This window comes from Caretta caretta, chromosome 1, assembly GCF_965140235.1.
Source record: "Caretta caretta isolate rCarCar2 chromosome 1, rCarCar1.hap1, whole genome shotgun sequence".
Classification (NCBI taxonomy): Eukaryota; Metazoa; Chordata; order Testudines; family Cheloniidae; genus Caretta; species Caretta caretta.
In genome coordinates this window covers 15,594,220-15,617,215 of record NC_134206.1, presented here as the reverse complement: position 1 = coordinate 15,617,215, position 22,996 = coordinate 15,594,220, and the positions used below count along the sequence as shown (strand labels likewise).

Below are 22,996 nucleotides of genomic sequence, written 5' to 3'. Positions count from 1 at the left end.
GTGTGAGCATGCAGTTTCTCATGCTGTCTCCTGCACATTTGCCCAACTCCTGGCCCAGCTACTTGGACTGGATGTTGGGTTTGTCCAAGTCCAAGAATTATATGCACATACCCCATAGATTATATGGGGAAGTTCAGATTGAAAAATTTCAAATGTAACATTTCCCTTAGGAATATGTTTCATTAAAGCTGAAATTTTTCAAGAGAAAAGATCAATTTCAGTGGAATTATCTATTAGGAAAATAAATATAAAAATTAAGTTTCAACATTCATTTCTGAATTGCTTGAGCCACCACTATGCCTGATGGGAGTTGTAGTTCCAAATCCCCCTGATCCCTGTTGTTCCTTACAGACCCTGCTCCATGGCTGGACTACATCTCCTATAATACACCATAGCGTCACCTTTGGTGGGGCTACCAGAGTGCATCAGATGAGTTCAAGTTTCAATATTTCAATTTTTGATCTCAAATTGGGATGAAAACAAATATGGAATTGCCCCTGGGATGGAAATTCCGGTGTTTCATCAGCTCTGGTGTGTAGTATGAGGTTTGTGCTCTGGTGTAGTGTTCAGGGCCTCAGAATGTATGTAGCATTCACATGCAAACAGAGGTACTTGGGCCCAATTGTGCATCACTGAAGTCAACTGCACATCACTTACTGACCAGGTAATTCAGGATCAGGTCCAATGTGCACCACTGAAATGCAGTCTAGTCACTGCCTGCTGTTTATTTGTCATTCATTAGTCACCTAATTAAAAAGTTTTATTTCTCCACTCAGGGAGCAAATACCATATGAGCAAATACCGTGTGACCTTTTATATGGCTTAGGTGCCATATAAAAGGTCACACACATTAGATAACAAATAGCAAATAGCTGGAGTGAACAGCTTGGGAAAAGCCCACAGCCTGAAAATGGTTTGTTCAAACCACAGGGTTAACATTTACGAGTAATGAAAACAAACACTCACTAAAATCAGGGTTGGGTCATGAATGGTTCATGAATCGGGAAAAATGTTAATTGGATATTTGATTCACAAAACAAGATATAGATTGTAAGGTCTTTGAAGCAGGGAGTGCAATTTACTGCATGTGTGCACAGCACCTGACATAGTAGGGTCTTGACTTTGTTGATGCCTCTAGATGCTACCACATTATAAAATAATAAATTAAACAACCAATAATAATAATGCAACCTGTTCTAGAGTTTAGGATGATCTCCTGGGCCTCAGCCCATGTTGTCTATTCCTTTTTTCCAGGTATTCTCCCATCTAACCCCTTTGGAGAGTTCTATAGATGTTAAACATACAGCTCTGAAGTTTCCAGTCGTCTCTTTTGGCACATTTTTAAAATAGCGAATTTGCTTCCTAATCTTCTTAAACCTTCCCCCAGTGGAGTGAACATTTTAACTGTCTGATTAAATCATTTTTCCTCGCTCATCCTGGAGGTATGGTAGTTGGGTCAGGTGCTTTGTTTAGTTCATTGATGGGAAGCAGTAGAATGGTCCAAGATAAGAGAAGACCTTGATGGTTAGACAAAAATATTAAAAGTCTCTGGCTACCTGCAGTGTAAGCTTTGGAATTATAGGGGACAATCATGGAAGTCAATGGGAGTTTAGGGTAGTTGTTCTCTTGTGGGAGGTACACAGCATCTTGCAAGATTGAGAACAGATCTTGCAATACAACCTACATTTTTAAGGATAATGTTTTCTCAAGGAGACCACCAAGCTCATTTCACACAGCCATCAGATGGTGATGACGTGGCCATTACAAACTCAGGCCCCTCCACTCAATGATCCATTTTGTAATCTTCTCTTTGCTTCAGAAATTGTAAAGGTGATGAAGAACCCCCCGCCCCCGTGTCACCCACGGGATTATCACAGAAACATGTTCTGTACCTGAGGCTCTAAGCAAGTAAAAAAAAAAAAAAATGTAGCCATTAGCTCACCTACTGTAACAACACTTCACTAGTCCATAGCACTTCTATCTAAAGATCTGATGGGCTTATAAGGAGAAAGGTGCCAGCCAGATTCCATTTCATCAACTTCTGTCATTTCAGATCAGTGGTAGAAGCACTTAAAACCAGCACCACAGTTGAACTGGAATATTTTCACCAGGTCACTATCTACTTCAGTGACATTGCTGGATTCATGACAGTCTCTGCTCAGTGAGCCCACTGAGGTGGTTGATCTCCTTAACCTTTATTCACCTCTCAGTGCTGTCCTCAGCAATCATAATGTTTACAAGTTAAGGAGAAGGCTAAAAACCTCATGCAGCCTGCCTGAAACCCCTTGGCTATATGAAAAGCTCTGGGCTGGGTTTCATTTCCCATTGTCCGATATGGATGAAAGTCACCAGTGTGCAGAGGTCCAGCACAATGCTGCTGCATTCCACTTTAGTCCCACTTCTTGTTCAGGACCCTGGAAGCGAACAAAGAACCAGCCCTGATTCAGATATCCTGGCAGCTTAATTCCATGCCTGTTTCATTTTTTTCCTTCCTTCTAAATACCACAGTGGTGTTTTCCAGGTGGAAACAATTGGTGATGCCTATCAGGTTGCATCCAGGCTTTTAAAATGCAATGGAAACATGCTGCTGTAATAGCCAATTTTTCTCTGGACATCGTCAGTTCAATGGGATCCTTTAAAATGAGACATGCCAGATATAGTTGTCAGGATACAGATAGAATTGCATTCAGATAGATAACAGTAGTCTGCTCTGCCTGATCATACTATAAATGCTTCAGTTATACCTTCGGCTTTAGACATGTTTTTCATTTCCCAGCCAAACAAATGCACTTGGAAGACGCTTATAGGTCTTCCATGGCACCAAGGGGTTTACATAGAGAGGAGAATTCCAACGATGAAAGTGGCTCTGTGTCATTAAGGACCAGATCATGCCTATTACTACAACCAAAGAACCCAACGGAAGCAGGAGTCACAAGGGCTAGATTGTAATTGTGGTGCAAGGATTTAACAGGATGATTTTCACTGATGTCAACTGGAGCCATGCAGTGAAATTCCTGTAGCTATACATTGAAATGTAGAGACATGGGGAAATGTCCACATGATGAGAGATTGAAGGGGGTGGAAATGTTCTGTGTAGAGAGGAGATGTGATGCAGTTGTAAATGAATGCTATAAAAAAAGGGGGGAAAAAGGAAAATTAGGTGCTCCCATAATGCAAGAAACAAGGGATGTTCACTGAAACTGCAAGGCAACACACACAAGAGGAATTCCCTTCTTTTACACAGTGTATAATTAATGCACAGAACTCCTGGCCAAACACTTCATATAATTCAAGGTAGGACTGGATACTTACATGGATTACAAGACAGCCACAGTTATGTTAAATAGGGTGTAATTATATGTTTAGCAGGGATATAAACCTTCATACTTCAGGGCAAAAAAGCCAGCTGCTAACAAACTGGGGTTAAGAACAGACTGATTATTCTTCAGGAGGTTTCTTGCACCTTTCTCTGAAACATCAGGTGCTAGCCATTATCAGAGACAAGATGCTGGACTAAGGCAGAACACTGGTCCGATCCAGCCTGGCAGTTCCTCCATGCCTACCCACCACAATACCACATACGTAGTGCTTTTTATCAGTAGATCTCAAATTGCTTTCCAAGGATATCAGTTTCATCATTAGCCTCATTCTACAGCTGGGGAAACAGATGCAGGTTTCAGAGTGGTAGCTGTGTTCGTCTGTATCAGCAAAAACAATGAAGAGTCCTTGTGGCACCTTAGAGACTAACAAATTTATTCGGGCATAAGCTTTCGTGGGCTAGTACACACTTCATCAGATGCATGGAGTGGAAAATACAGTAGCAGGTATATATACACATAGTACATGAAAAGAGGAGAGTTGCCTTACTAAGTGGAGGGTCAGTCTAACAAGACAATTCAATTAATGGTAGAATACCAAGGGAGGAAAAATCACCTTTGTAGTGGTAATGAGGATGGCCCATGTCAAACAGTTGACAAGAAGGTGTGAGTAACAGTAGGGGGAAATTAGTCTTTGTAATGACCCATCCACTCCCAGTCTTTATTCAGGCCTAATTTGATGGTGTCCAATTTGCAAATTAATTCCAGTTCTGCAGTTTCACGTTGGAGTCTGTTTTTGAAGTTTTTGTTGTTGAAGAATTGCCACTTTTAAGTCTATTATTGAGTGTTGGAGATTGAAGTGTTCTCCTACTGGTTTTTGAATGTTATAATTCCGGATGTCAGTTTTGTGTCCATTTGTTTTTTTGTGTAGAAACTGTCCAGTTTGGGCAATGTACATGGCAGAGGGGCACTGCTGGCACATGATGGCATATATCACACTGGTAGATGTGCAGGTGAATGAGGCCCTGATGGTGTGGCTGATGTGGTTAGGTCCTATGATGGTGTCCCTTGAATAGATATACAGACAGAGTTGGCACTGGGGTTAGGCAGTGACTTGCCCAAGTTCACCAAGACGACCAGTAGGGGAGCCAGGAATTGAACCCACTCTCCCAGGCCAGTGCCCCATCCACTAGGCTGTACTGTTCTTCACTCACCTCTTGTTCCCCTACTGAGAGGTTTATTTTATTAATGTTTGTAAAGCATTTAGAGCCCTTCAGCAGAAAGCTGTCACTGAAGTGTTATTGAGAGATATTGTCATCAGCATTTGTGGGAGTTATGTTCCTGTTCCGAGCGATCAAGAATACACCCTCCAAAATGTCTTCTCTCGAGGAGGACTATCTGAAGTATTGATGGGGATATATTCAGAATAGTAGGAGAGGAATTAAATATGCAACATCTGCTGCTGATTGTAGACAGGAATTATGAGGGTCTTCTGTAAGCACTGCCAAAAATATACCCCTGACTGGTGTGGGGGTTTTATTTTATTTCTTATTTGGGGGGGGGGGGGGAGTGTCTAGAAAGCAGCTCTATCCATTCATTGAGGTTTTGTTTTTAAAGCTAGTATAATAGTTCAGTGTCAGAAGCCAACTTTTGTTCTGCATCAATCTCAGAAACAATGAGCTACACTGACAGACTCCCACCACACAGGAAAGCACAACAACCCAGTACAACCAAAACAAGCTCTCCCCATCTCTGAGCTGCAGGAGTGAGTGACTGACCCTAGTCCCTGTTTTTCTTAGGCGAAAAAAAAAGCACTTAGAGAGTCAGCCATCCTTGTTAATTTAGCACTGAATGAGCATGAGGTCCGGCAAATGCATTCCACTGTTGAGAGGCGGGTGGGTGGGTTAGGGACAAGGCCATGTCCCTTCTATGCCTAGGGGCTGGGACTGAGAGGAGCTCATGCTTCCCCTTTATGAAACAGCAGAAAGCGTCACTGCTGTGTGCTGCTCCCAGGTATAGGCAGTACAGCTCAGGGAACTTCCCTTGGCCACTATATTTGCATCTAGTGTGGCTTGCTTGGGCGGGAAAGTCCAGTGTTCGGCTTATAATCACGGGCGGCGGGTGAAGCTTCCCCTCGGGGAAGCTAGTTCCCCATCCCACCTCTTCCCCCTGCGGCCCTGTCCACACTCTGCCCCCCTCACTGCATGCATCCCTCCTCTCCTTCCCCTGCCTCCTCACTAAAGCAGCAGTGGTGGAGGAGGGATGCGGCAACAGGGCCAAGTGGGAAGGGAGCCAAACAGGGAGGAGAGGAGGAACCGGTACAGCGGGGACCTCTGGTGAGAGGGCTGGAATGCTGGAGAGGAGTAGCCAGGCAGCGGCGGGCAGAGAACGCTGAGCTTTTATATGTGCCAGGCAGGTTCCCGGGCAGGCGGCTGAGGGGGCGGGGGGGTATCTACTACTCAGTTTCAGCGATAATCTCCCTAGGGAGTCTAAGGGACCCGGGAAGCTGAGTAGCAGATATCCCCTCCACAGCCGCCCGGGAACCTGCCTGGCACATAATAAATCAGCAAAAACTTCTGGTGGAAGCCCACGCCCAGCAGGGATGGGAAGAAGCCCAGGTGTCCAGTGGCAGGGTCAGCAGCAGCTGCGTTAGGCCTAATAGCCGCCCACGCTTATACTTTTTACCCACTGTAATGGAGCTGTTTAGTTCTTCAGCTCATGAAGTCTCTCTGCTTGGGACTAGTCTGTCCCACCAACACAAACAGCTGACTCAGGCATTTACCCATGACCGCAGACAGGCTGGAGTTGAACAGCAGGGGAGAGCAGTGGGGAGCTCTTCCAAGCCAGCCGACTGGGGGGGTGGGGGGGGACGGGACTGTTTATCGGAGCAGGGATCTCTGGCAGGCAGCCGCACACTTTGCTCAACTTTATAACCCTCTGTGGTATCACTGAGGATTATTGCAGAGGGTTAGCCAGCACGGCTCATTAGTTCACGCAGCGCCTTTGGCAGCAAGCCATTGCAAAACAAACCTGGGGAGGAGGAACCTGATACAATTAGACAACTGGGCCAAAAGATCTTACATCATCATCTCTGGTTTCCTCTGAAACACGGCACTGTGGGAGATCACGCCTGAAAGGTTTGGGTACTCCTTATTCAGACTGTCTAGACGAGGACCACCATACAGATGCAAGCCGCACACAGCAAGTGCATTAACTATTGAACTCAGTTAACTTGAGGTACCATCTATTGTCTCTTGCCTTATATTTAGAGTGTAAGCTCACTGGGGCAGGGAACCATGTTTTTGGTCCTGTGCTTGTACAGGACGCAGCACAATGGGGCCCTGGTTCACGGCTGGGGCTTCTAGGCTGTACTGCCATACAAAGAATTCAATATATTGCTGCCATTTCGTTAAAACACTTCTCTTCTCTAACAAGAGCTTGGGTTTTCCCTTGAGGTCACCCTTTGCTGGCAAACACATGTAGCATTAGTCTCACTAGAGATGACCCTGACTGCCACAGCCTTTGAATAGACCCTATTTAGGCTTCATATGGATTGAAGTTGCTTTCAGGCCTGGACCATGCATTTGTTCAGCACGCTCCTGATTGAGGCCTCCAGACTCTACTGCCGTATAAATACTAAATCTTGCATTTCTAGTGCTTGATTCTACACTCCTTAATCGGGTAAAACTCCCCCTGAGGTCAGGCAGTAAGGAACGCATAATCAGGTCCCTATAGAAGAAATACATTACTGACTGATGTTCTTTAAACCGTAGCCCATTGTCTTTGTATTAGTAATACGAATCGTCTTGGGCTACGTCTATGCTAGCCCTTGTCAGTAAAACTTTTGTTGGTCGGGGTGTGAAAAAAAAAAAAACAAACCACACCCCCCTGACCGACATAAGTTTCACTGACAAACGTGCCAGTCTGGACAGCGCTACATCGGTGGGTGATGCTCTCCGGCTGACACAGCTACTGCTGCTTGTTGGGGGTGGTGTAATTATGCCGGCAGGAGAGCTCTCTCCCGCCAGCATAGAGTAACTACGCAGAAGACCTTAAACCACGGCAGCTGCACTGCTGTAAGGTCTGTAGTGTAGACATAGCTTTAGTTAGTTTTATAGTTGCGCCCAGAGTCCCCAGCTAAGATTAGGGTCCCATTGTGCTAGGTGCTGTACATACACAGAGTAATACAGTCCATGCTCTGAAGAGCTTGCCGTCTGAAAAGAAAAGGCAGACAAAGATTTGGAGGGGATATAGCAGGAACACAGAGGTGAAGAGGCTCACTCAAGGTCACACAGCCAGTCAGTGGCTGATTTGGGTTTAAAACTAGGTCTCTTGACTCCCAGTCTAGCATTCTGCCCATTCGGCCACTCTGTTTCGGGCAAGCACTCAGTTGAAGTCATTTGAGCTTTTCTGGTATGTTGTGTTTATTTTTTCATCTTTCAGGAAAAGATGGTTCATTATTTAGCAGTAAAAATTCATTTTTATCTCAATGTTGTAAAAAGATTTTTCCATAAGTCAGACAAAAATATTGCTCCCCTTTGCATTTCTAGGACTGATCTCCCAGTGAGCTCTGTATTAATTACTGATCCTGAGTTCTTTGAAACTTTATAGTTCTCACAATGTTAAAACTTGTGAGAACTATACATTATCAGGTATGTTTGATAAGTATATTTTTATAAAAATACTTATTTTTCTGCTTTACTAGAGTTTCATTGACTTTAAGCTACATCTGGAAGCCCAATTATGAATCAATGCTGCATTTATAGAAAAAACAAATAGAAATGACTTGCTTTGCTGTAACTGTTAAACCCAGCATCTGCTGTTTTTTTTTTTTAATTAAACTTATCTGGAACTTAGACTTGTGCTTTTTCAGTGGCCCTAATACTGGCTATGTACCAGAGGAAAATCTTTGCCTACCTAGGTCATACTTGCCCATATTGTTTGCAATGTATTGTACCCACTCATACCTATATATTATAAACTTGTGTGGGCAGGGAGTCAGGTCAGATTTACTAAATCTAGCTCCAGAACAGTCATAAAGCGAAGTATTATATATAGACATATGTACTATTACAAAAGTACATTAGACACAATTATATATGCTGTGTGTGAGATTAAAATAGTCAGAGGCCTATCCTTCCCCTCAGGTAAGGAGGGCTTTTATTTTGGAAGCTCAATTTTTAAATGGAGGTGCCTAACAAGAACAGCAAAATCCTACAACTGGATGCTTAAATTGGCTTAGGTGTGTAATCCCTGTCTGAACTGACTTGAATGCCCAGTGAGAGATCTGTACCTCCTGGTTAGGCAGTCACATTTTAAGATTGGACTGTGTGACAGGGGTGTGAACACTGTAGGCATATCTTCTCATTGAGAAATTGGCACACAGCATGAGTTTTGTGAGCTACGCTAGAAGGGATTGGATCTTGAATAAGGGATGAGATAGAGGGAAAAAACCAAATCTCTCTTGCCCAGACAGGAAGCTAATCATGTCTCCATTTCCAAGTGTGGGAGACAGAGTGGTCTAGTGCATAGCCAGGGACTCCCGAGTTCTTGCCCTGACCTTCATTGTAACTTGCTGTGGCCTTGGACAAGTCTCAACTCTGATCTCAGTTTTTCCTATCTGAGAGGTGGGTGTTCCAATCCGAAGATTCTAATGGGATCTAAATGTTCCAACGGGCTTTTGTTGGCCCTCTGCACCCCATGTAAGCGGCAGCAAACTACTAACAAGTCCCAGCCTTAAAGGTCATTGTACCCTGGGTTCATAACACTGCTACAATCCAGGGTGATGCTTAGTTAAGTTAAAGACTCCAGAAACAGCCTGGAACAAGCACAGCACAGACAGCAGTTAATGCTTCAAAGCTCTTAATGGTGACAAGACAAATTTGCTGCCATCTTATTCTGTTATGGGCTGTTGCTTCCCAGATCAATTTGACATGCTTTCAAGTTTGACAGTGTGTCTTTATATTGTTTGTACTGGCCATCATGAGAATGGGTGCCTTGCTTTAGCTTACCATAAAATATGACCTTGAGTATTCTCAAATAAGCCATCTGAATGAGATGCCCAGACCAATGCAGGTGAGCTTTTATGAGCATGCTTTGAATGCTGGACATCCAATGATTAAGAATTTTTGATATCAGGAACTTCTCCCATAATCTGACCTTGTGAACAGACCGAAGAAAGTGCATGTGTAACTGATCCTGTTTTCTAATGTGGTGGCGATATGTATGCACGTCTCTCAAGCATACAGAAGTCTTGTGAGCATGCATGCCCGGTAGATATTTAGCTTAGGGATTTAGCTGTAGAGGTACCTGAAAGATAATAAATAGTAATGTGAAGGGTTTATTGGCATACCTTTGTGATAGTTTTGCCACTCATGAGTAATGAAACTATCAAAGTTATAGCATGAAGGTCATCCCAATAAAACCCTGATAATTCACCACACCCTTGTCTGTTCTCTATGTACCAAATTTTACAGAAGCAAATAGTTAAACATTCCTAAGAGGTCTCTAAGGTGCCACAAGTACTCCTGTTCTTTTCCCTCCCAAAAAATATTCCTTCTATTTTTCATATCCCTTCACCCACAAACTAGACTTAGGGCCTGATCCTGTACCACTGATGTCAGTGGGAGTTTTGCTATTCACCTTGGTGGGAGCAAGTTCAGGTCCTTAATACCATGAGTCCAAGTTTTAACTCCAGCTGAGCCCCTGAAAAATCTCCCACTGAACGTATTTGGCTCTGAGGAAGAGAAAATGAAAACAAGTACATGCTAAGACCTCTAAAACATTAACTGAAATGCTTTGAGAGATATTGTGTTAGGATGTTTAGGGCTGGAATCTTGGGATCTTACAAGGGTGGAAGTAAGTTGTGTTATTGGAAACCTCCCCTTTCCAAGTGTATAAAGCCTCTGTTTCTAGCCCTAATGAGATGTGAGATATCAATATCTAAACCTGTCACTAGCCAAGGATCGGTGTGTGCAAGGACTAGAGCCAGTTTAAGATTGGGGGCACCTTATACATTTGGAGGAGGGAAGGAGGAAATATTTTGCTAGCAGATATTTTCTCAGGATACAATGATGGCTGTTTGAAGGTGCTCGGAGATTAGAATTAGTTGGAAGTTCCAAGTCCCTGTGGGAAGCACCTCAGGGTTACTCCGTATTTTAGCATATCTTGACATGTTAATTGATTTACACACAGTGAGAGAGAAGGGAAAGAATTGTAGGTAATCTCTATCTGTAGCCTGCATTTGTAGGGCTTTTCTATATACTTTTAACAGAACTCTCCCCTGTAAAAACATGGAGGTTCCCATTTCTTAGCTTTCCATAAAAATTAACTGGCACATCAGCCAGATTCCTGGAGGAAGGTGCTGTATGGGACAGCCACACATTTAAAACAAGAGCTGGTCAAAAACCAAGACACTATGGTGTTGAAGATGTTATACAAATATTTCCCCTGCTTTTTCACCAAAATTTCGAGTCAATAAATGTCAACCAGCTTACAGTTACTTAGATCAGCAAAGGCAGGGGGACTTCACAAAATGACATACATACACCCTGCTCTTTTTATTGAAATGTGAACAATTTTGAACAGCTCTAGTTAATATTCATTACTAGAAATGCTATTTGAGTCTGGAAGCCTGGTCATGCTTTCTCCATGCCCCCACATGCAGCGTCCATTGATCTGTTTATCCAAATCCTATTCTTCAGAAGATTGGGGGATCATTTCCTAGAAACTTCTCATCTAACAATAGAGAATTCTGCATAGATAAACATTACTCAGCCAGGCATCTGGCAGCATCTGACTCCCAGATGCTGGGACTGGACAACAGGGGATGGATCACTCAATTGCCCTGTTCTGGTCATTCCCTCTGAAGCATCTGGCACTGGTTACTGTCAGAAGACAGGATAATGACTACATGGATCACTGGTCTGACCCAGTCTGGCCATTCTTATGTTCTTATCTGCAAATTCAGGGTAATTAGCATTATTTTCTTGCTTGTTTGAAACAGTGAGTAATTCAGAGTTTGCAGTATAACAGAGCTGGTATGCTTTCCATTCACAGCTTATAGAATTCATGTCAGCCAAAGCACAGTGAGAACGCTTCAGAGTCTACATGAAGGGTATGAAACAGCTCTCATGGGAAAAACAGAACTGAAGATAAAAACCCCAAGAACGCAGAGAATCCTTCTCTGGAACTCTTTAAGGAACTTTAATAGTAGTCTCCCTGGGGGGCCTTCAATCATCAGGTCATCCCTCCCACCCCAAAACTCCTCACAATCTGTCCCCATCAGCTATTTCTTGTACATGCATGCACAGGTAAATTCCTGAAACGTAATTGACACCTTCATGGGCTCAGGCAGTCAGATGACTGTACCTGTTCAAACAAGTTGCAGTAAATTGTTCCAACTGACCACATTGAAAGAGTAGAGCTCATTGATACATGCAAGATTTGCAAAAAGAAAAGGAGTACTTGTGGCACCTTAGAGACTAACCAATTTATTTGAGCATAAGCTTTCTACAAGTACTCCTTTTCTTTTTGCGAATACAGACTAACACGGCTGTTACTCTGAAACCATGCTAGATTTGGAAGGCTTTACTATCATAAGGTTTCTGGTTGAATGAGCCAGTTAGCACCGCAATGACAAAAGTCTTTCACCAAATGAGGTTCGCTCTCCAAGTCTTTATTCCTGAGGTCCAACAGGGTGTTTATACTGAGTTCAGGTCAAGGCTAGGGAAAAAAAAAAATCAGCCCTTTATCTAGATGTGCAGCTCTATGTTCTTACAGTCTCTGCTCTTCTCTGCTTGCAAGGGAGCTATTTTATAGGGCTCCCTGGCTTTTGTTAGAGATTCTGCCCTGCTTCAGCATTCCACTGTATACACCTGGGAGAGACTTTGACAGGAGTAAGTTCTCTAGGCTAGATTCTCAGCTGCTGTGAACTGGTAGAGCTCTGTTGATTTCACTGGAGTTATTCCAAGTTGCACCAGCTGCGAATCTGGCCCTCTGCCTGCTATAGTCAGATGGGGCTCTGCACTTGGTCAGGATCTAGCTATACAATAAGGCCCCTGGTCTGCCACCCGTACTCACAGTGCATGATACCTCACTCCACAAGTCGTTACACTGCAATCAGTGGTACCACTCATGGAGTTAAGGCTTTGATTGACAGGAGCTAGGGGGGCAAAACCAAGTCCGTAGCCAGTAAAACTTAACCATTTAATGATTACTAGGACCGTGAAACATTTGTGTGATGTCCTGTCCCTTTAAATGTTGAAGTGCTCTATACTCCCGCTCGGTTTCTGTTTTGTGTCCAAAACAATAAAGTCACCCCAGCAATCAGCTCCCCTTTGTCGATCTCCAAAGAAAAGAAAGAGCTCAGAATTGGAGATTTTACTTTCTCATTATGCCTTTGGAAAGGGGCTGCTTATCTTGCATTTTAAGTTTGCTACAAAACATGAGATGGGTGATTGGGCATCTTATCAGAGTAATTTGTGGATCCAAGTTCTGTTCTGTTCTGCAGTACATTAAAGGAGAGTTGAGAGATTATAAAGAACTGGGGTGAAATCCTGGCTGGATTTCCCCCATTTATTTTTAAAGGCAAATGCAGAGGGTAAAGCTCAAACACAGCCTCACACATTTAGTCTCTGCCCCCCTGCTTGTGATGGTTTTCCCCCCACACACAGCAAGCTATACACATGTATTTTCAGGTCCCAATTCAGCAGTCCATGCTATTCAGCAGCTACATGGCCTTACACATGTGCACAAACAGTTTGCGGAACTGGGTCCTCAATGCCTTTTTATGATTAAGGAAAATAGCTAACCAAGAAAGGACAAATAAAATCTCCATGAGGAAGAAGGCAGAATGCATCTCTCCTTCTGTACAATTCCCACAGGTATTCATTTTACAATTAAAGGTACAGTACACAGAAAACAAAGCCATAGCTATATACACCACAACGCCTCTTCAACTACAATATCAGTCAAAAGCGCCCTACACATTTTTCTCACATACATTTCTACAGTTTAACTGAACTACTGCGACAGGGCAATACTGATTACAAACAGTTAGTCTCAGATTATGTCCAGTTATAATTGTGAAATCTCTCATAAGAATGGCCATACTGGGTCAGACCAAAGGTCCATCCAGCCCAGAATACTGTCTGCTGACAGTGGCCAATACCAGGTGCCCCAGATGGAGTGAACCGAACAGGTAATGATCAAGTGATCTCTCTCCTGCCATCTATCTCCACCCTCTGACAAATGGAGGCTAGGGACACCATTCCTTACCCGTCCTGGCTAATAGCTATTAATGGACTTAACCTCCATGAATTTATCTAGTTCTCTTTTAAACCCTGTTATAGTCCTAGCCTTCACAAGCTCCTCAGGCAAGGAGTTCCACAGGTTGACTGTGTGCCATGTGCAGAAGAACTTCCTTTTATTTGTTTTAAACCTGCTGCCCATTAATTTCATTTGGTGGCCCCTAGTTCTCAATTTTATAGTGATGCTACATTGAATCTTGGGGTAAGATGGCAAAAGTCCATGTAGTTTCTTAATTTAAAGAAACTGTAAAGTTTTAAGCAAAGCTATTTAATTAGGGTCATTCCTATTTTGCTGTGCTGAACGATACACACTCAAAGTGAAACTCAAATACAAAACACTGGGAAATGCTGCAATACACCATATATACAGATTTTAGCTCAGAATCTGCCTTTGGGTGCATGTGAGGCTCAACGAGAGTCTCAGTGTGTAACTGAAGGCTCTAAGAAATCTGATCTTTATGGATTTGTGTTTTCCTTTGAGGGTGAAAGAGCAGAAGAAATGTATTGGCTAGGTGGGGAAAGGGGAGGGGGAAGGCTTTTAAAACCATTACCAAATAGTCTCCAAAACAAACCCAGGTAGGTACAATTTAGTCACTGATACAATAATCTTCTTAAAGGGACAGTGCCACTGTGGAGGCATGCTCATGCTGAACTCTGACCCAGTGAGTTATCAGGTATGTAGACATTGCTAGCGCCATCTATTGGTGAAAATGTGGATGAAATTATTCTTGGATGAAGGTGCTAACTTCAAAATTTCACCATAGTGTGAAAAATTGGTAAAACATGGGTTTAAAATGTAACAAATATTAACAGTCATTACAGAGGGGACCCTGTAGGCCCAGGAGGGGCAATAAAAAGTCCCTTTTGACCTTTAAGTATTTATATATGGATTTAGTAGCATAACTTTAGGAACCTACATTTATGAAATATTGAACTTCAAAGTATGAAACTTTATAAACACTAATTAAAAACACAGTGTTTAAGATACTGAGGCCATAAATCTGATTGTCTGGTAATTAAACCCAAAACCACATTAATACAGGAACAATAGTTGCTTTTACATAATTGGAATTTAATTGCTATTCATAAACCATGCATTTAATCTCAATTTTAGGCTTATTTGAGGCATTTAATTGAAAACGTCCCCATCAGTTCTTGTCACCCGCATTACACCTTCCTGCATTCATAATTGCGAGAAGAGAATTAGATAAATGAACATTTATCTTAGATCTAATCACTGTGGATGACATTGCTCAAGGAGGGTACAAAGCAGTTTAAGGAAGAAGCTATTTGAGCTAAGATACAGACCCACCATGTCTGCAAAAAGTCACATAAGCTGGAAGGCTGTCCTGAAAATTAATTTTACACTGAGCTACTCAAGGTCCACGATGCCTTGATTGAAATATAAAGCTTATTGAAAACCAAGAAAGAAACCCTTTCTCGTGCTACTTTTATATTTTCTCAGTAATGATTCCACAGCACTGGGAAAATGCAACATTAGTATTTAGACTAGTGTTAGCCAATGCCCTGGAAAGTTGTGACAGCCACAGATAAACCCCCACCTTCCTAGGACACTTCAGAGCTCCCGTATTCCATTCCAATTCATTTTACACAAGAGTCAGAGGAGCAGTGATTGAAACTACTTCTAATCCAAACAGGAAAAAATACCAGGTAGGGCAAAATGAGGAAATATAGATCCAGATCTTGGGCCAATTAAGAGCTGCATTTGGCACAGTACAAGAATCTGTCTATCCTGGGTGCGATACTATGCCACGTTTTCATTAATGACTTGGACAATGGAGTGGTGAGTATGCTTGTAAACTTTGCACATGACACTAAGTAGGGGGGGTTGCAACCATATTCTAGGGCAGTATTACAATTCAAAATCATCTTGAAAAGTTGGAGAACTGGTCTGAAATGAGCAAGATGAAATTCAATAATGATGGGTGCAAAAGACTTCACTTAGGAAGGGGAAAAAATCAAATGCAAGACTACAAAAGGGGGAATAATTAGCAGCAATAGTGCTGAAAAGGATCTGAGGGTTATAGTAGATCACAAATTGAATAGGAGTCAACAGTGTGATGCTGTTGCAAAAAACCCCAAACAAACAAAAAAAACACCGACAAGTGTCACTCTGGGAGGAGTCTTGTATGTAAGACATGGGAGGTAACTGTTCTGCTCCACTCAGCACTGACCAGCAGAGGCAGATTAAGGTTTCCTGGGACTCTGGGCCAGTGCAAGTCTGGGGCCCTCCCCACCCCTTCTGCCTACAGTCCCACCCCCATTCCATCCCTTCTGCTTGTGGCCCCGCCCACAACCCCACCCCATTCTGCCCTTTCCCTGGGCCCCATCCCTGTTCCACTCAGGGTCCCCCTCCATTCCACCCACCCCACAACCCATTTGCACCTTTCTGCCCCCCTCACCCCCAAGACCCGAGAAGCTCTGTCCTCCTGCCATGGCCCCAGGCTGCAGTAGGGAGTGAGAGCTCCACCGGTCCTGAGGCCACGGCAGATAGTGTGAGCTCCTCCAGTCCCAGAGCTGGAGTGGGAGGGTCCATGTGCTGGGGCTTTCCCTGCCACCCCCCACACTTCTGCAGGGAAGCAGGGTCAGAGCATTGGGGCTTCTCCTGCACTGTCCACCCGGCACTTCTACCAGAGAGCGGGGTCAGGCATGGGAGCTTCCCCTGCCTGGGGGCTTCTGCTGGGGACGGGGAGGCACTGTGGGGGCTTCCCTCACCTTGAGGCTTCTGCTGTGGACAGGGTTGGGGGGCACTGCAGGGGCTTCCCTCATGTGGCAGCTTCTGACGGGGACAGAGTTAAGGGGCTGAGGGGGTACTGCAGGGGCTTCCCCTGCCCTACCTGCCAGCAGAAGCCAGGGGCCCCCAGTTGGCGGGGCCTTCGGCACAGGCCCTAATCCACTACTGATGAGGAGGCCTCAGCTGGAGTACTGTCCAGTTCTGTGCAGCACCTTTAAAAAGTGTGAACAAATTGGAGGGCGTTCAGAGGAGAGCAACAAAAATGAAGGTGTAGAAAACCTGACCTTTGAGGAACAGTTGAAAGAACTGGGCATGTTTTGTGTGTAAAAGAGAAGGCTGAGGAGGGATATGGTAACAGTTTTCAAAGATGTAAAAGGTTGTCACAAAGAGGAGAGAGGTCAGTTGTTCTCCTTATCCCCCCAGGACAGGCCAATAAGAAATTGCCTTAATTTGAAGCAAGGGAGATTTAGGTTAGATATGAGGGAAAACTTTCTAACTATAAGGCTTGTTAATCTCTGGAACAGGTTGCCTAGGGAGGTTGTAGAATCTCCATTATTGGAGGTTTTTTTAAGAGCAGGTTAGACAAAACACCTGTCAGGGATGGCCTACATATATTTAAACCTGCCTCAGCACTGGGGGATGGACTACGTTGCTTCCAGCCCTACATTTCTAGGATTCTAAGGTAAGTGGGCGAGGAAAGATGGCTTTAAACTTTTATGCCTACTGAACCTAGGGCCAGTTATGTACAGAGAGAACTTGAGGACCTGGCCCATAAACATTTGCACAGGCAGAGAGATAGAATGGGTTTTATAATGTCCATGGTTCCAGTTCTGAGGACTCTTACTAGCAGGTCTAGAGCTTACTACCATGAGTAGTCACACTGGACATAGTGCTTACTAGTGGTACTGCTCAGGGTAGCAAGTGTCACACCCAGTAGCATTAACAGGATTAGGCCTGTGGTTTTGTGAATTTTCCATTTCTCTGAAGTTAGATTAAGTTTAAAAAAAATGAAACTGAAATAGGAATCAGACAGACCAAAGGAAGATACAGACTAAACATCTTATAAAGAGCTATGGTGGGCCCTAGAAATGTGATGGACTTCTTGATGATGTTAATGGACATTACTGTTAGCAACTTTAGTGTCAAGCAGCTTCTCCTTTGCTGCCTCAGTGTCATGGGTGCGTGTACTCACCGCTCGGCAGCACCTCCATGTGGCTCAGCCATCACACTGTGGCCCCTTCCTTGCTCATCAGGTGCTGCAGTATCTTTCCTTTGTCATTTAACCCTCTGGCCGAGTCACCGTCATCCTCCCCTTCTGGTGTATTATCAGAGATTCCTTCCTCAAAGTCTCAGGCAGCCTCCAGCTCTGCCGTGCCAAGCCCACAGAGGTGGGTAGGGGAACCTGGGCCCACCTTTTACTCCAGGTTCCAGACCAGGGCCCCTCAAGCCAGCAGTTCAGGTCTATCCCTCTCAGACCTTACCATTCCTTCCCTGGCCTGCTTTCTACCCTGCCTTTCTCAGGAGCCTACTTTCCCCCTTGTGTGACTGAGGGCTTCCTCACTGCAGCCTCTTTCCAGTCTCAGCTCCTGGGCTTTATAGAAGCCCCACTTGTCCCTGCTCAGGTGAGCTTCGTTCTCACTCAGTCTCATTGCCCCTTAGGCTGCTCCTGCTGCGGAGCTAAGGCTAATTGGCCTCTTTTGCCACTTTAACCCCATCTGTGCTGGTGTGGGGTGAACACCCCATCACAGTGAGGGAGTTCAGGCTGGGGTCTCTACTTCAGTTTTGCTACTGAGTCCCTCTGTTTTCTAGGGGACTTAGGAAAAGACCTATTGGGCTCTCTTGTCAATCTCACTGCTAATGCAGGATTGTTCTCTACAGAGTATGCTACAGTGCTTTGCATCTCAAAACATGTAAGGGGTTTCCCTGGATGGCTGAGGGTATGGGTAAGGGGTTCCTTCATCTTTTGGCTAGATCTATTGTGCCCTGTGTGAAATGAGTTGGTGGTCTCAGCCCAGATTCAACCTGGATAAGAGGGAGGAGTCACTGGTTTGGCAGAAAGAAGCAGCTAATGGAGTTGGCTGGGGTTATGACTGCTTCACGTGCTGGTGGAGTACGTCCTCTCTTTGTCAAATTGGCTTGCAGATTTAGAGTATTTTTGGCTCTTTGGTACCCAGGCTGCAGTAGTGGCTCAGACAACTTCTTTCCCCCTGAGTTTGGCTGAGACATTGTGGCTTTTCTTGGACACTGCTCCTCAGTATAGTCACCTCCTATTTGTCCCCTCCCAGCCAGACAAATTAAATGCACCGTGCTTTGGGCTACCAGCGAAGGCCAGTCTGAAGCTTCAGTCAGTGAAGAATGCAGCATCCTATTACACTCATGGTCCATGCACCATGTTCCTTGCTGTTTCCAACAGTTATTGAAGGTATTGAGTACAGCCTTGTCTGATTCAGGACCTGCTTTGGCCAAGAAAAACGGCACTAATGGGCAGCCTTGGAGACAGTGTCAATGGACAGATCAAGAACGGACCAGACATGGAGAAAGTAATAGCGAAGTGCCAGATAATCTAACTTAGCTCTTTAAAGGACTTTTCGTCCACAGATCTCAAAGGAGGGCATCCTTATCCCTATTCTAGAGATGATGAAACAGAATTACAGAGGTGAAGTGACTTCAAAGCAAATCAGGGGGCAGAATGGCGGGCTTCTCAGCAGATCAGGGGGCAGGAATGGAAGCCAGGTCTCCAGCCCCCCCCATGCCAGTACCCTATTCCCTGGACTGTGGTGCTTTTTATTCCGCCAGCTGTAGAAGTAGGGTTCTTTTCAGGTCCATGTTGAGGCAGATTGGCTGGATGGGAGAAGGATGAGGCAGGGTAAGTTCCTACTGCTGCTGTCTGTGATGTCCCTGTCCTGTGGATAAATCAAGGCCTGTCATTCTGAAGTCAGACATTCACCTGCTACAGTTTTAGAACAGGAAATAAAGACCTTGTACCATGTGCAGCATTGAAAACCTTTTGTCATCCTAACGAGCCTGAAATTATGCAATACCAATCTGGACATTTTGCACATAACCTCTATATAACGTGTAGGCACTCAGAGCAGCCTTTGCCTCAGAACCTTGCTAACCCTGTGTGCGGACAGATGTGTTTCACACCAGCTCCGCTGTCTCCTTTGACAATACATCTGAATACCTGACACAACAGCACAGTGATATCATGACAAGGGTGGGAGAAAGTCATTTCATTCCGAAAACCAACTGCTTTGGGGAAAAAAAAGCAATTCCAGCGAGTCATTTCCTATCATGCAGGGCTTTCTGGCAGCATCTCTTTCTCATGGGGTGTGACTGCGGCTTGTGCAAACACACCCGAGCCAGCTAGCTTTAACCTCACAGTGAAGCTGAGGCAGCCTGGGCTGTTCAAGCCCCCCAGGAACCCTGGGTAATTACTTGGGCGGCTAGCCCTCACTGAAGCCTCTGCTGCCACAGCTGCAGTGCTCCAGGACCTGTGCTAGCTAGACTAAATCTCATGGCGATCGGGGGAGGTCCTGGACGATTGCCTGCCTGGTGGGCGGTTAGCACCGACCAGTAATTTCCATGGCAACATTACAGTCCTTGGAGGGTGGGGGCAGGCCCACAGATAAAGCATCTGTCTGGGTTTGCCTGTCCACACCCTGCAGCGAGAATGATTTCAGCCTGAACCACCTCCCATTCTCCTCCCGATCCTTTAGGTTCATGCTGTGCTTTTTCTGTCCTTATTACGCAGAAGAACTGAGTCCTTTGGAAGGATTTGAACACGGTGGCTTGGCTGGGGGAAGAGAATTCCATTTGTGGGACCAAATTTGCCCAAGAGCTGAGGGCCAGATTTCCAAGTATTCGGCACCCAACGGAAGGGCCAGATTTTCAAAAGAGCTCAGCAGCCCCCAGCAGGCTTTGGAAAACAGGCTGCTTATGGTGGCACCTAAATAGGAGCCGAAGTCTTCTGAACATACTGTCCCAGCTGTGAGTGCCGAGCGAGCCCTTCAGCAAATGCTGGCGGTGGGGGGGGTGTCACCGGTACGGGAGTGGGGAGATGTATGGGGCCCGCTGCAGAGGACAGATATCTCCAGCAGTTTGTCTTTGCTCTTTACTGGGATCATAGGCACTGAGTTTTTCTTTTCTCTGGGGGTGCTCCACCCCCACTGTGCCCCGATGCCCCACACCCACTCAGTCCCTTTCCCCAAGGTCCCCACCCACTTGCTTCTCTCCGCCCACCCCCAGCTGCCAAACAGATGTTTGGCAGTGCCTCCAATCAGCTAATAGCGGGCCCCACCAAACAGCTGTAGCTGGTGGGTGCTGAGCACCCACTATTTTTTCCCCGGGGGTGCACCAGCCCTGGAGCACCCACGGAATCAATGCCTATGACTGTGATGATTTAGAAAAAAACAAGAGACCAGATTCTGATCTCTTTACCTTGGTATAAATCTGGATTAACACCACTGGTAAAGTAAAATGGGGGTAAGTGTGCTCCAGATCAGGTCCAACTTTCTTTTGCTCTTAAAGAATTTGGAGTGAAGCTCTTGGGGAAACTTCCATTTCACTCAGTAACCCGTAACTATAGCAGAGGACGATGACGTGGTTCTGTTTCTAATGGCCTATGTGTTTATTGCAGGTGTAACACTCCTGGGATACCGCCTGAAGAAACTGCAGAGTTCAGGAGAAGGAAAGCTGCTCAACAATTTGTGGACAAAGTGGAGAGAGTCCAGCAGAGGGCAATGAAAATGATCAGGGGGCTGGGGCACATGACTTACGAGGAGAGGCTGAGGGAACTGAAGTTATTTAGTCTGCAGAAGAGAAGAGTAAGGTGGGATTTGATAGCTGCTTTCAACTACCTGAAGGGCGGGGGGTTCCAAAGAGGATGGATCTAGACTGTTCTCAGTGGTAGCTGATGACAGAACAAGGAGTAATGGTCTCAAGTTGCAGTGGGGGAGGTTTAGGTTGGATATTAGGAAACACTATTTCACTAGGAGGGTGGTGAAGCACTGGAATGCGTTACCTAGGGAGGTGGTGGAATCTCCATCCTTAGAGGTTTCTAAGGCCCGGCTTGACAAAGCCCTGGCTGGGATGATTTAGTTGGGGTTGGTCCTGCTTTGAGCAGGGGGTTGGACTAAATGACGTCCTGAGGTCTCTTCCAACCCTAATCTTCTATAATTCTGTGCTTCTCACCAAGGGAATGGAAATCAGTTTGGATACAAAAAGAGTAAAAAGCTGAATATCCTCGAGGTTCAGAAATACTGTCAGCTAAAAAAGAAAAATGGGTGGCCTCAGGCCAGTTGACAGTGGACAAGCGTCCAGATCATAACAATTCTATTATTGCTATTAATGATTGTGTTACAGGAGCTCCTCCCCCCCAGTAAGGATCAGGGCTCCACCGTGCTCGTGCTGCGCAAACGTGCACTTGAGAAGACTGTCATTGCCCTAAAGCGCTTAGACTCTTGGTTGACGATAACTTGTAACAGGTGGGTGATATAAGTAGGTGGGAGGACATGGTAACAGTAACAGTAACATGCTGGCTGTTAGGAGAGGAAGGATGTGTGATGGTGCCCCCCATAAGGCTTTATGGAAATATGCTTATGAATGTATATACAACATAACTGGAATATGTTTTATGCTACATATGCCATGTAACATATCTCTGTGAAGCTTATGATCTACTGAATCTATTCATCCTATTCATATGCACGTATCATTTTTGTATTCAAAGCATTTGGTCAGCTTCTTGAGAAAGGAATGTGCAAATTAAGTGCCCAGTCAAGAACCACTTAAGTCGACAATGAACTTGAAGACACCAATCCACATCTGAGCTTTCCCAGGAATGTGGCTTGGCTGGTAAGAAACTCAGTCATGCATGGACATGTGACTGGCCCATGTGACTCCAAAACTCCATTTTGTAGCAGGAGGGAGGGGTGTCCACTCACAAGAGAAAGTCTATTTAACCCCCTGGGACACCCCTCCATTTTGTCTTCAGCTGGCTCAAGAGAGAGCCTCTCCACCCCCAAGGATACCTAAAAGAAACTGGAACAAAGGACAGTAACTACAGGAGTGTGAGTGATTGCTGGACCCAGACTTGAAGGAAACTAGTCTGTAAAAGGAAGCTTACTGGGTGAGGTTTTTATCTGTATTCAGTTTTCTTAGACATAGACTTGCGTGCTCTATTTTATTTTTCTTGGTAATTCACTTTGTTCTGTCTGTCACTACTTGGAACCACTTAAATCCCACTTTCTGTATTTAATAAAATCACTTTTTACTTATTAATTAACCCAGAGTATGTATTAATACCTGGGGGGGGGGGGGGGGAAACAGCTGTGCATACCTCTATATCAGTGTTATAGAGGGTGAACAATTTATGAGTTTACCCTGTATAAGCTTTATACAAGGTGAAACGGATTTATTTGGGGCTTGGAACCCATTGAGAGTTGGGCATCTGAGTGTTAAAGACAGGAACACTTCTTAAGTTGCTTTCAATGACGTCTGCAGCTTTGGGGCACGTGGTTCAGACCCTGGGTCTGTGTTGGAGCAGACGGGCGTGTCTGGCTCAGCCAGACAGGGTGCTGGAGTCCCAAGCTGGCAGGGAAAGCAAGGGCAGA

At 44.9% G+C, this 22,996-nt stretch overlaps 1 long non-coding RNA gene across 1 annotated transcript; it reads left to right on the top strand.

Moving 5' to 3' along the window:
* The first annotated feature begins 21,051 nt into the window (after nucleotides 1-21,051).
* On the top strand, nucleotides 21,052-22,660 carry LOC142069020 (uncharacterized). The gene is made up of 2 exons (XR_012664875.1): nucleotides 21,052-21,213; nucleotides 22,114-22,660. It is a non-coding gene; the product is annotated as an uncharacterized LOC142069020 (long non-coding RNA).
* Nucleotides 22,661-22,996: the final 336 nt, after the last annotated feature.